Genomic DNA, 13,902 nt, shown 5'->3' on the forward strand with positions numbered 1-13,902 from the left:
TTGTTGCACCCAAATCTGGTTCACACGTTACCAAAAAAAGAGGTTGAGACTTTGGGAAAAGCGCTGAGAAAAGCAGCTAAGGTGATCAGAGGGCTGGAGATTAAAAGCATATGAAGAACAGCTGCAGGATTTGGGTTTGGCTAATCTGAAGAAAAGAAGAATTAGGTAACAGATAAAGAGAGTTGGAAGGGACCTTGGAGGTCATCTAGTCCAACCCCCTGGCCAAGCAGGAGCCCCTGCTTCATTTCTGACAAATGGCCGTCCAATCTCTTCTTGAAAGTCTCAAGTGGCAGGATGGCAGGATTTGAGGGGCTGCCCCAAAGAGGAGGGGAGTCAAGCTATTCTCCGAAGGCCCTGAAGGCAGGAAAAGAAGCAATGAAACACACACACACACACACACACACAACTCATCAAGGAGGGAAGCAACCTGGAATTGAGGAGAAATTTTCTAACAGGGAGGACAATTAACCACTGGAACCGTTTGCCACCAGAAGCTGTAAATGCTCCAACACCAGGGGTGGGATTCAAAAATTTTTAACAACCGGTTCTGTGGGCGTGGCTTAGGTGGCGGGCGTGGCTTGGTGGTCATGTGACTTGGTGTTCATGTGACTGGCTGGGTGTGGCCAACTCAACATCACTCACATATTGAGGCACGCATCTCCTCGCCTGGCCTCTCCTGACTGTGGGGATACTGCAACGGTCGAAAGTGTGAAAAATGGTCATAAGTCACTTTTTTCAGTGCCATTGTAACTTGGAATGGTCACTCCACACAAGCAAAGGACCAGCAAAGGAGCAGGAAAAAAAACTCCAGAGAAGTTTCTGAGACAGGAAGTCTAGTCCTGCCAAGAATGTAATCAGGGTTAACGGAGAGGCAGTTTCTGTAAGCAACCCCAGAATGTTTCCTTCCTGCCTTCGTTACGGGATTAGCCCTGTAATTTCTTCTCACAACCGGTTCTCCGAACCGCTTAGAATGTTAACAACCGGTTCTAGCGGATAGGTGCGAACTGTTAGAATCCAACCCCTGTCCAACACTGGAGGTTTTTAAGACGAGTCTAGACTCTGTCTGATCTGAAATATTATAGATTGAGCAGGGGGTTGGACTAGAAGACCTCCAAGTTCCCTTCCAGCTCCATTCTGATGGATTGAAAGCCACAAAGGAACTTCAAAGAACAGGACGAAGAGGCAGGATGAAAGATGGAAACGGGCCTCCATCCTCTGAACGAGCTGCGGCGCTCCAGATGAATTGCATCCTCGGATGCGACAGAAAGGAAGCTGACAGTCTGGCTGAACCCTCCGGTCTCCCGTTGAAAAAAAAAATTATCCTGGAAAACCGGCAGAGCGCCAGAAAACTGGAGCTGGAGAAATTGGAAGGGACAGAGAGAGAGAAATGTGGGAAACTGGAAACCATCAAGAGATTCCCAGAGATCGGATACGATCCAATCGGATACAAGACTTCAGCAGGAGTTTGTCCAGAGTTCAGGGCTCTCCCACCTTGGCCATTTTGAAGTCCTTGGTGGACTTCAACTCCCAGAATTCCTCAGCTAGCAAAGTCTCCCAAGTCCCCTGGTTTGCCGGCTGGGGAATTCTGGGAGTCGGAGTCCCCGAGTCTTAAAGGGGCCAAGCCTTAAAAGCTGGAGATCCCTGTTCCAGATGAAAGATTAAAATTTATAACTTTTGTCTTCGGGGAAGTGGGGCGGTGGTGGTGGTGGGGGAAATCCCTCTGTCCTTCGAATGAGCTTGGCCAATTTCCATTTATTTTTATTTATTTTTTTAAACAGAGCAAGAGGGTTTAGTTTTTTTAAAAAGGCTTCGGTTCACTTGGAAGCGGTTCAGAGAGCGAGGATTGCAGGGTAACCGAAAAGGCAAGAAGGAGCCGAGCGATGAAGGCAGCCACAGTGCTTCGAGGAAGGGTGGGGACCGGGGGGAGGGACGGGCGATCAGGCAGCTGGACGATGTCAGGAGACATTTTGGGGGCCTGTTTTGTGGCTGCAAATGAACAAACCAGGACAAAACAAAACAAAACACCCAGATTGATCCTGGAAATGGGTGGCTGGAGATGGGTGGTGGGTTCTCTGGGTTGAAGGAGAGGCAGGACAGCCCCCGAGCAAAGGGGCCGCGGAGTCCTCGGCTTACAGCCGCAGTTGAGCCCCAAATTCCTGGGGTTAAAGTGAGACACCCGTTAAGTGAGTCTTGTCCCCTTTTCTCGCCTCAGTGGTTAAGTGAATCACTGCAGTTGATCGGTCGTTAAGTGAATCTGGCTTCCCTGTGGACTTTGCTTGTCTCGGAAGGTTGCCAGAGGGGATCACGTGACACCGCGACAGTCATAAATGTGAGTCGGTTGCCAAGTGCCTGAATTTTGATCATGCGATTCAACGGTGATAACCGAAAAAAAACAAAAACCCACCACAATCCTAAGTCACTTTTTTTCAGTGCTGTTGTAACTTTGAATGGCCACTAAATGAACTGTTGTAAGTTGAGAACTGCCTGTACTTTAATTTGGACCCAGGGGGGTTGGACTGGATGACCTCAGAAGCCTCTTCCAACTAATGAAGACTGGAAAGAAAAGGATGATAGGTGTTCCTCAACTCACCAACCCTCATTGAGGCTGGAAACAGGATTGGATTTCCAAGTGGGGCTTGTAAGCAGAGGCATCGTTATGACTAACCAAAGGTCCCCCCCAAAAAACGTGGCCCCTTTAAGACCGGTGGACTTCAACTCCCAGAATTCTCCAGCCAGCTGTGCTGGGAGTTGAAGTCCACCGGTCTTAAAGGGGCCACGTTTTTTGGGGGGGGACCCTGGGTTATGACAGTGAGAATGATTAAATGGCAGCACACAGGCAGCTGCGCTCACCCAAAATGGTCACCGCATTACAGAAACGACGTCGAGTCTTTGGAAAAAGTGCAGAGAAGAGCAATTAAGGTGATCGAAGGCCTGGAGACAAAAACCTATGAATGGCTGCAGGATTTGGGTTTGGCTAGTCTAGAGAAAAGAAGGACATTGGGGGGTGTGGGGGGACAGGATAGCAGCACTTCAGTCTCTGCTTGAGCAGGGGGTTGGGCTAAATGACCTCCAAGGCCCCTTCCAGCTCTATTCTCAGTTGCAAATAGTCAAATGACAAGAAAAAAACAAAAAACCAAACAAGGGGGAATGAGGCTGCCGGCCAAAGCCATTCCAGGCTCCATCCCATAATAGCAACAGCGTTTTAAGACTTCCGTACCGCTTCACAGGGGACGGAAGGCTGCGTCCACTTGGAGCCTGGGGAGAATCGAACTCCTGGGGTGAGCAGTGAGTTAGCCCCGCAGTCCTGCGTGCTCAGCCGCTGCACCACCCCGGCTCTTGAATGTAGAGCTAAGATGGGCGGGTGGAGAGATCATAGAGAGGCTTTGCTGGCCGGGGGATTCTGGGAGTTGAAGTTCTCCGGGCTTAAAGAGGCCAAGGGGGGGCGATCCCTGATCTAGTCCAACTTGGCTCCTCGGTTGTCTCTGAGCTTGGTGGGTTTCTTGCAGGCGGTAACGGATAACAGATAATCGGAGATGGAAGGGACCTTTTGGGTCATCTAGCCCAACCCACCACCCCCACCCAAGCGGTAGACCCTACACCATTTCTGACAGGTCCAGTCTCTTCTTGAAGGTCTCAAGTGATGGCGCTCCCACAACTTCCAAAAGCATCCACAGGTGGATGGTTCTCACTGTCAGAAAGTTTCTCCTTATTTCCAGGTTAAATCTCTCCTCCTTGTTCAGTTTCCATCCATTCTTCCTTGTCTGGCCTTCAAAGGTGCTTTAGAAAATAGCTTGACCCCCTTCCTCCTCTCTGGGGCAGCCCCTTAAATATTGGAAGATGCTCTCCTGTCTCCCGTGGTCCTTTTATTCATTAAAATCAGATTAAAGTCAGATTAACAGAGTTGGAAGGGACCTTGTAGATCATCTAGTCCAACCCCCCTCCCACAAATATTGGAAGATGCTCTCCTGTCTCCCCTGGTCCTTCTCTTCCCTAGATTAGCCAGGCCCGGTTCTTGCAACCGTCCGTCGTATGTTTTATCCTCCAGTCCCCTCATCCTCCTGGTTGCTCTTCTCTGCCCTTTTTCCAGAGTCTCAACCTCCTTTTTTATAGTTTATTATAACACCATCAATTCTGGGAGGGAGGTCTCTGCAAACCCTGTGAACACATTCTAGCCCTGATGATGTTACCTAGTTTGGGTAACGAAACGTCTTGCGTGAAAAACAGCCAAGCTCAGAGACCACCAGTGGTTCTTTTCTAGCTCAGATTCAATGCAAATCGTGTGTGTGTGTGTGTGTGTGTGTGTGTGTGTGTGTGTGTGTGGCATGCTTGGTAAATTGCACGGCTGCTAAAGAAGGTTTTTAGGAAGCTACTTGTCAAAAACGCAGCATAATGTTCTGGTCCACCATTTAGTTAAATCTCTGCTGGCTGGGCCTGACCGTTCATTGGATCCAGAGCTGGCTTGGGGGGGTCTTAATTGCGGAGTCCTTCCTGATCCTTCGGTTGGTAACGAGAGCGTCGTGGCAGGTGTCGATTCTAGCTTCCCTTCCAAATGTTGTTTATGGCTCAGGTGAAGCCGTGGAGAACGATCTGCAGAGGACCCCAAATTAGGTAGAATAATGTCTCAGGGCAGAGAAATAACCGTTCAGGATCACGTCAGTCTAGAAAAACAGGCTGAAAATGGCAGAATGAAGTGGAGCAGGCAGCTGCACCTATGTGAGGCACCTCCGACGTAGAATCGGAGCCCACCTGGCTTTGTACCTGTGTGTCCTGCCCCTGTCGGAATCTGATTCGGAGGAGGAAGCTGAGCAGCTGACAAGGGAGCGGGAGTGCGGCTCCGTTTGGCTGTGAAGGAAACCGGGGAAGGGCAAAGTCCGGCTGGGCAGAGCAGGGGAGAGGTAGAACAAGGGAGAGGGAGTTCGGAGGAAGACCCAGGCCCATCCCCTCTTCATCCTAGGGCACACAGGGAGGAACGGGGAAGGGAGCGACATGAGTTGCGTGGCTTACGGGGAGGAAAGGGCCCTGATTCCCTTCATCAGCTGCAGCTGGGAACAGTGTTTGAAAAGGGAAGCTGCGCGCAGCAAGTTGTTGGGAGCAAATTGTGAGTTATCTGTCATTGTCGAGGCTTATCTGGGTTCCTGGCATCTTCCCAACTGTGTGTGTGTTTTGCTGGCCTTTCAAAGTCTGCAATTCCTTCTCCTGCCCTGTCCAGTTCATTGCTGCAGCTTGTGGGTTGTGCGGATTTTTAGTTGCAGTTTGTATGTAATTTTGTTTTCGGACTGAATTTCCTCCACTTAAAGGCTGTTCCTGGGAGAGTTTTTTTCTCCAGCCCAGAAGGTCACCTGGACATTGGGGGCAAAACTGGAGATAATAAAGGGACTCTTCTTGCTTGTTTGACTCTGTTGCCTTTGTGCCACGCCCCTTCGGGCCGTCACACTGTGGAACAGGTGTGCAAACTGCATACAAACTGCACTTCTACAAAAAGGCAGATGCAGCTTTATGGTGCATGAACAAAAGTTTCCAAATGACAAAAGAAATAATAGTTCTGGTTTTCTTCTGCCTTGGTCGGTGGCCATCTTGAATTCAGGTAGTCCTCGACCTATAGCCATTCATTCAGTGGCCGTTCGAAGTTACAGAGAGACTGAAAAAAAAAAAGTGACTTTATTGGACCATTTTCACACAAAGGACAGTTGCAGCCTCCCCCCCCCCCTTTGGTCACGTGGTCAAAATTAAGACGCTTGGCAACCGGCATGTACTTACGACCGTCGCAGATTCCCGGGGTGACGCGATCCCCTTTTGCGGCCTCCCATGGGGAAGCCAGACTCAATTAACAACCATGTGACTCACTTAACAGCTGCACTCACTCAACAGCAGTGGCAAGAGAAGTCGTCAAATGGGGCAGAACCGACTTAACTAATTTCTCGCTTAGCAACATAAATTTAGCGCTCCATTGTAAGTCGTAAGTCGAGGACTGCCCGTAGCATGTCCAATTAATGGTGACTATTGGCAGGGGAGGGCTGAGGGGTGGTGAGTTGTCTTAGAGGTCACAATCAGGAGGCTGTGAGTTCGATCCTAGGTAGGGGCAGTTATTTCTCTCTCCGGGCGCACTGAGAATGTATCTGCCAAACAAAACTCCGTATCGGTGACAGGAAGGGCACCCGGCCATTCAAATGCTCTTCTAGCTCAGTTGCCCAGACTCCCCCTTGCAAGGGATTATGGGGCCATTAAATGAAGATGACGATGATTGGCAGGCAGGGCTGAGAAAATAAGAACCAAGAGAGCCAGAAAGTAGAAACGGCGACCGCTCCACCTTCAAAAGGGAACAACGGGAAGGCAGAGCCAGATCCAGAAATCCAGAAATTCGTGTTTATGGTGATTCTCCATCTTCCGGCTCTCACAGTTATCCCACATTTTCCCCCAAAAGGCAGCTGGGCTTCCTTGTTTTCCTCCTTGAAAATCACATTTCGCTTCTCATCCAAGAACCTCCTTCCATTCTAATGTCAGTCTGGTCAGAGCGGAAGAAGCTTCGTGGATGAGAAGTGAAATGTTTTCAAGGAAAAAAAAACAGCAATAACAAAAAAAAAGTCCAGTGGGGACTTTTTTGGGTGGGGAGGGGAAAAAAATGGATTAGGAAAATTTCCCTTAAAGTTAGAGTGAACCAGAGACCCCGGATGTGGGTGGACTTCCTTCTGCTGGCAGGGTCCAAGAGGGGAGGGGGGGCTCTTGGAAACACCCCCCCCCGCCTTTGTCCAGGTGGGGAGGGGGGAGGTGCCTTAATTTGGATCCCAGCCCAGAGGAAGCAGCTGGCTTTGCACTTTTAATTTCTCCCGGGAGAAGTTAAAAGGAGTCCAGATCCAGCCAGGCTCCATTTGATCCGCAGCCAACCAAGAGGGGAGCTCAGCCGGGCTGCATCGGAAATGTTTGGGAGCCGGTTGAAGTGATCTGCCTGTGCCCCGAGTCTTGGAGGGTGACCGTCCCCCCATAACAGAGGGCCGGTCTCCTCCTTCCCCTTTGAGAGTCCTGCGGAGGCCGAGGGCCAAGATGGGCTTCCTCTGACCACCTTGACTGCTGCACTGTCCAGCCACGGACATCTCACCCTCCAGATAGCAGACAGGTGGGAGCGCACGGTCAAAAGGAACTCATTGACACTTCCCCCCGGTCCCCATTACAGGTCTGACATGGTATAAAACAGGGGGTGCCATGGTCCGTGAGAAAATTTTTGCTGGTACGGAGAGAAATGTCCCCCCCAAAGCAATTGATCCAGGCTGTGCAGGAACACAAGGCTTGCGTTGCTTGCATTGCGGACAACACGAGGTAGGGAGGGGACGGGGAAAGGGCAGAGGGGGAGAACTTGCCCCACGCGCCCCACGCGCCTGGCCTGGCCACCGGGCTGCTTTTTTCCGCTTCTTCCTTCGTCTCCTTTTGGCTGCACGCAAGGAAAGCAGCCAAAGTCTGTCTTTCTCTCCCCAAACTCCCCAGAAATGAGTCTTGGGGACCCCGCAAGGCCTCCTGCCCCAAGAGGCTCACAAAGACTCATTTCTGGCGGAGTTTGGGGGAGAGAAAGAAAGACTTCTGCGGCTTCTGCTGCTTTCCTTGCATGAAGCCAAAAGTCTCTCCTCTCTCTCTCTCTCCCCCTGAGAATGGAGCTGGAGAGGGTATCCTGCGATCCCAAATAAAGAAGCATCGATCGGTAGGAAAACGGGGTGGCGGATTTTCCTGCAGACTTTTTTTGGGGATTTTCCCAGGGTCTCTGGTCCATGGGATTTAAAATTATGAGTTTGGTGGTCCCTGAGGTCCAAAAGGTTGGCGACCCCTGGGCTAGATGACCTCCAAGGTCCCTTCCAACTCTGTTATAGCCCTGCTCTCATCAGAGATGGGCCCAGTCCTGAATCCCCTTCTGATCGCCAGAGTTTTGGATGTTCACTGAGTCTACAGGGGTCTCCAACTGTGGCAACGTTAGGACTTGTAGACTTTAATTCCCAGAATTCCCCAGCCAGCTTTCTGGGGAATTCTGGGAATTGAAGTCCACAAGTTGCCAAAGTTGGAGAGCCCTCTTTTAAGGGTCAGGAACAACTAAGACAACAGATCCTATGTTAGCAGAATGGGCAACGTTCTGATTTGGGGGCTCACACCGACAACAACCCTGCAAGGCAGGCCAAGACAATCGCTGCTACAGGATTTGGGGGGAATTGGAGCCAGAAAAACGGCTACAAATACTCCTTGATTTATAACTGTTTGTTTTGAAATTACAGCAGTGCGGGAAAAACGGGACTTGCGACTGTTTTTCACACTTACGATCACATTTTATAATATTGTTCATCTTCTTGCTCTCTAATTTCTCATGTCAATTTACTCATTTCTGCACATTCCATTACTTTTTAATCACTTCCTCTTCTATCGGAATTTTTTTCTCCTTTCCAATTTTTAGCAAATCCTACAATTTTTACAATTCTACAATTCAGCTACAATTCTAGCTGCTGTTAAAACATTTATAATCCAATATGTCAATTCTCTACTGTATCTTCCGGTAAGATACCCAATAAAAATATTTCTGGTTTCAAATCTAGATGCTGTTTTGTCATTTTTTCCAGTCATGTATGAATTTTAGTCCAGTATCTTTTGGCTTCCACACATATCCACCCCGTGATAATATGATCCAGGTATCTGATGACACTTCTAACATTTCTCTCATTTATCCTTGAACCTCCTTGCTATTCTTAAATAGCACCTTTAAAACATCTTATGCAAATTCTCCTTATATGCTGTTGACATTGTCATTTTATAGTTTTGAGACCCTAATTTCTGCCATTTTTCTAAATCTACCTCATATCCAAAATTTCCCACCCAAGCAATCACTGTTTCTTTAACTTGTTCTTCTAATTTTACTCCCAAGTAAATATCCATATAATCACGTTCAATGTTTTTAAAGATTGTATCTTAATAAAATTTATTTAAATTTTTTTTGGATGCTTGACCACTGACATTATTGGACTCAACTCCGGTCGTAAGTTGAGAATGACCTGCATTCTATCGGTCGGATGTTTCTGAGTTCTAACCCCAGGAGCATTTCACACCAAAAGCTCCCCAGCCCAAGCAGGGAGCCCCCCACCCCACCCCCCCGAGGGAGCTTGCAGTGGTTGGCCCTGGGCATCTGCCTTCCCTTGGCAGAGGGACTGGCGGAGGAATGTGGGAAATATTGGCAGCCCACAAATCGGGGAGTCGAGATAAGAAAAAGGGAGGTTAATGAGCATCTGGGGCCTCACTGGGCTCTAGAAACACAAACACGGGGGGAGCCGTTGATGGCCTTGGATGTGGGTCAGAGCGGAGAATTTGCAAACAATCCATGAATCCCCTGGAGGGAAAGAGAATCAGAATAGAGCCGGAAGGGACCCTGGAGGTCTTCTAGTCCAGCCCCACTGCTCAAGCAGGAGAACCGATACCATTCCAGACCAGTGGCTGTCCAGTCCCTTCTTAAAAGCCTCCAGGGATGAAGCACGCACGATTTCTGGTGGCCAGCAGTTCCACTGGTTAATTGTCCTCCCTGTTTGGAAGTTTCTCCTCAATTCCAGGTTGCTTCTCTCCTGGGTGAGTTTCCATCCGTTGCTTCTTGTCCTGCCTTCTTCAGGTGCCTTGGAGAAGAGCTTGACTGCCTCTTCTCTGGGGCAGCCCCCGAGATGCTGGACGATGCTCTCCTGTCTCCCCTGGTCCTCCTTCCCGTCAGACGAGACATTCCCGGTTCCCGGAACCGTCCTTCGTACGTTTTAGTCTCCAGGCCTTCGATCCTCTTAGTTGTTGCTCTTCTCTGCACTTTTTCCAAAGTCTCAACATCCTTTTTCTGTAAGGGGGTGGCCCAAATTGCTTGCAGGATTCCAGGTGTGGCCTTCCTAAGGCTTTCTAAAGAGGTACTAAGACTTCATGGGATCTTGATCCTCTGCCTCTGTTTACACAACCCAGGATCGCCTTCGCTTCTTTGGCTGCTGGCTGCACCTGGCTGGCTCCCAGTCAAGGGATCGTCCACGAGGACTCCGAGGTCCCTGTTGCTGAGCCAGGCCTCGCCTAACCTGGGCTTGTCCCTTTGGCTCTTCCTGCCCAGGTGTAAAACCTTGCTTTTCCCCACAGCCTAGTGGCTAGAGCATCAGCTCTCTGGGCAAGGTCCACCTTTCTTGGCTGGAGGCTGTGCAGGTAAACCTCGACTTACGTTGACAATGAAGCCAAATATTTCTAGGCGAAACAGTTGTTAAATGAGATTCGCCCCACTTTACGGCTTTTCTGGCGACCGTTGTTAAGTGAATCACTGCAGTAAATCACTGTTGTGGAAGCTTCATCCCTGGAAGCCTTCAAGAAGAGACGGGACTGCCATCTGGTCTAAAATGGTGTAGGGTCTCCTGCTTGGATCGGGGGTTGGACTAGATGACCTACAAGGTCCCTTCCAACCCTGTGAATCTGTCAAACTTCATCGGTTGTTGAGTTAGGAACACCGTTGTTCAGTGACTCTTGCTTGTCAGAAGGCCGCAGAAGGGGAAATCACGTGACCCCGGTGAATTTAATGTTTTACTTTTTAATGTTTTTCTTCTTTCTAATGTTTATTGTGCTGTGAGCCACCCAGAGTCGTTTGAAACGAGATGGGGCGGCAAATGAATTTAATAAATAGATTAAATCAACCCATCCAACCTCCGGGTGAGGAAAATTAGGGTCCCCAAGGAGGAAAATGAGTCTGATTGTGGTCAGCTTGTTGTGTGACTGGCAAAGGGTGGGCATAAGCCCAACAAACGCCACAGGCAAGTTGTTTCGGCTTCCCCACAGTGGGGCAAACGATGCAAAATTGAGAGAACACAGGGAAGCCGCGCAAAGGATTTCATAGCGCAACTGACCCGCCCTTCGGATGCCATCAAGGCAACGTCCTTGGCTGGGTCGCTCCTTCACTCCTACGCCTGCCGTGGGCAAGGCAGAAGATGACCTTGAGGCCAATATCTTGTCCAAAGAGGCTTGGAGGGGGAAAAAAATAGATTTTTTAAAATTAAAATCGGTTGGAGAGAAGCCAGCTTCCACTAAAGCAGGGGTCTCCCACCTTGGCCCCTTTAAGACTGGGGAATTCTGGGAGTTGAAGTCCACCAATCTTAAAAGTGGCCAAGTTTGGGGACCCCCTGGGCTAAAGGCAGCCCCCTCTCCCCTCCAACCTCCCCTCCTCCTTCATCTGGGCTGGGGGGCCCTTCAGCATCCCTGTGGCTGAAAATGGCTGCCCCCCACCCTCCTCAGGATATCTCAGAGATGCCCCCCTGCCCAGAGACTGGAATCTGACCAAGAAGACCCCCCACCCATTATTGGGCAAAGGTTTCCCTGCTGCTATTCCCACCTGGGAGGAATCCAGCCCTCTACCATTTGAGGGGTGGGTCTCTGGACTCAAGGAGACCCCCTCCCCCAGAGATGTCCTCCACTGAAGAGGAAGGGTCTGCGTCTCCACCAATGCCCAGCCTCCCAGCTATGCTATAGGTCCAGCTTCGGCCAAAGAAACCTTCAAATGAGCTCAGTTTTAAATTTGGGGAGAGGGATTATTTAAGCCCCTCGCAGAGCAAAACCTCAAACCCTTTTGGTCCTGCACTTACGACCGTTAAGGGAGCCCAACATTCCCGTCGCTGAGCGACCGTTGTTCGTCGAGTTTTGTTTGCTCCCATTTTACTTCTTTTCTGCCACCGTTGTGAATAACCACCGTTGTTGAGTGAGTCACAGGGTTGTTAAGAGAAACCAGTGCTTCCACGCGGACTCCTCATCAGAAGGTCACCAAAGGTGTCCATTTGGCTCTTCGGGACGCTGACATAAGTACATGCCAGTTGCCGGACCTCTGAATTTGAACCACGTGATCTCAACTGGGTGAAAAACGTTTCCTTTTTTGTTTTAGTGCTTTTAGTAACTTCAAGTGGCCAATGAATAAATGGTTGTAAGTTGAGGACTCCCTGGACAGCGCTTCCTATTAAAACCCCCAACCCCCAAAAATTGTTCCCTAAAGCAGAGTTTCTCATTCCTCATCGCTTTAACCCAAGCGTACACCTGCCTGGGTGGGGAATTCTGGGAGTTGAAGCCCACAAAGTTTAAGGCAGAGGTTTTCGAACTTGACAGCTTTAAAGCTTGTGGGCTTCAACTCCCAGAATTCCTGAGCTGACATGACTGGAGAAAGAATTCTGGGAGTTGAAGTCCACAAGTCTTAAAGCTGTCAAGTTTGAAGAACCCTGGAATAGATAGATAGAGAAAGAGAGGTAGAATAGATAGATAGATAGATAGATAGATAGATAGATAGATAGATAGATAGATAGATAGGGAAGAGAGAAAGAAGAGAGAGAGAGGATAGAGAAAGAGAGGTAGAATAGATAGATAGATAGATAGATAGATAGATAGATAGATAGATAGATAGAGGGGGAAGAGAGAAAGAAGAGAGAGAGAGAGGATAGAGAAGAGAGAAAGAACAGATAGATAGATAGATAAATAGATAGATAGATAGATAGATAGATAGATAGACTGCTGTTCATTCTGGTGATGGACACAATTACACACGACCTGTACACGCCCGCCCCATGGATGCTGCTCTACGCCGATGATGTGTTCCTGGCCAACCTGTGCAAGGCTGAACTAGAGCACCGAGTCCAACAGTGGCACGACCGCCTCGAGCAGTTCGGGCTCCGGCTGAACCTAAAGAAGTCCGAATACCTGACCACTGACAATGAAATGACAGGCTCCATCCACGTGAGCGGGCAGGAGCTACCGCGCGCCTCCACCTTCAAGTACCTGGGAACTACTCTTGGGGAAGAAGGCCTACTACAAACTGAGGTGGCAGCCAGGATCAATGCAGCGTGGGGCAAATGGAAGTCCGTCACGGGCGTCCTCTGTGACAAGAAGATGCCCGATGCGCCTGAAGGCGAAAATCTATAACTCTGTGGTGCGCCCGTGGCCATATACGGCGCAGAGTGCTGGCCGGCGACCAAAGAAGTCGAAAGCAGACTCCAGATAATGGAGATGCGAATGCTCCGATGGTCGGTGAGGCCTCACCCTACTCGATCGCGTCAGGAACGAAGAAGTGCGTAGACGGTTCAACGTCGTGCCCATCCCCACGGTCATGAGGCAGTCCCGGCTACGATGGTTCGGCCACGTGAGCCGCCAAGGAAGAATCCATCATCAAATCTGTAATGAAGGTGACTGTCGGAGGAGCGAGACCGCGTGGTAGACCTAAACAACGCTGGATGGACACGATCAAGGCCGATCTAGAGATCGCGAAGGCAGAACCGACATACGTGGTAGACAGAGAGGTGTGGAAGCAGTACTTAAGGACATTAGCGGACCTCGCCCGAGCGCGAGACAACGCTGAAGAAAAAGAAGAGAAGAAGATAGATAGATAGATAGATAGATAGATAGATAGATAGATAGATAGATAGGGAAGAGAGGAAGAATAGAGAGAGAGAGAGATAGATAAGAGAGAGAGAGAGTGGAATAGATAGATAGAGATAGGATAGATAGATAGAATAGACTTGTGGACTTCAACTCCCAGAATTCCTGAGGAAGAATCCTTGGAGTTGAAGCCCAGAGGTCTTAAAGCGGCCAAGTTTGAAGACCCCCTCTGCTTTAAACCTTGTGGGCTTCAATTCCCAGAATCCTGGCCGGGGAATTCTGGGAGTTGAAGTCCAGTCCTCTGAAAAGTCGGGGGGGAACCTGCTGCTCTAAAACAGGTCTTGTTTATATTTTTGCCAGGTTAGCTATTTCAAGGACTCGCAGCCCAGCCCGGCCGGGGGTTGTTTGCTTTCCCACAGCGGGTGGGTGGGGAGGGGGAAGGGTCCAACCCCCAGACCGACGGCCTTTGTCCCTCCCTTCCCAGAAAGGCCAGACTTTGGAAAGCAAACCGGCAGAAACTGGAGTATCGTA

Source organism: Pseudonaja textilis, chromosome 1 (assembly GCF_049901715.1).
Source record: "Pseudonaja textilis isolate UNSWEBS1 chromosome 1, rPseTex1.2, whole genome shotgun sequence".
Lineage (NCBI taxonomy): Eukaryota > Metazoa > Chordata > Lepidosauria > Squamata > Elapidae > Pseudonaja > Pseudonaja textilis.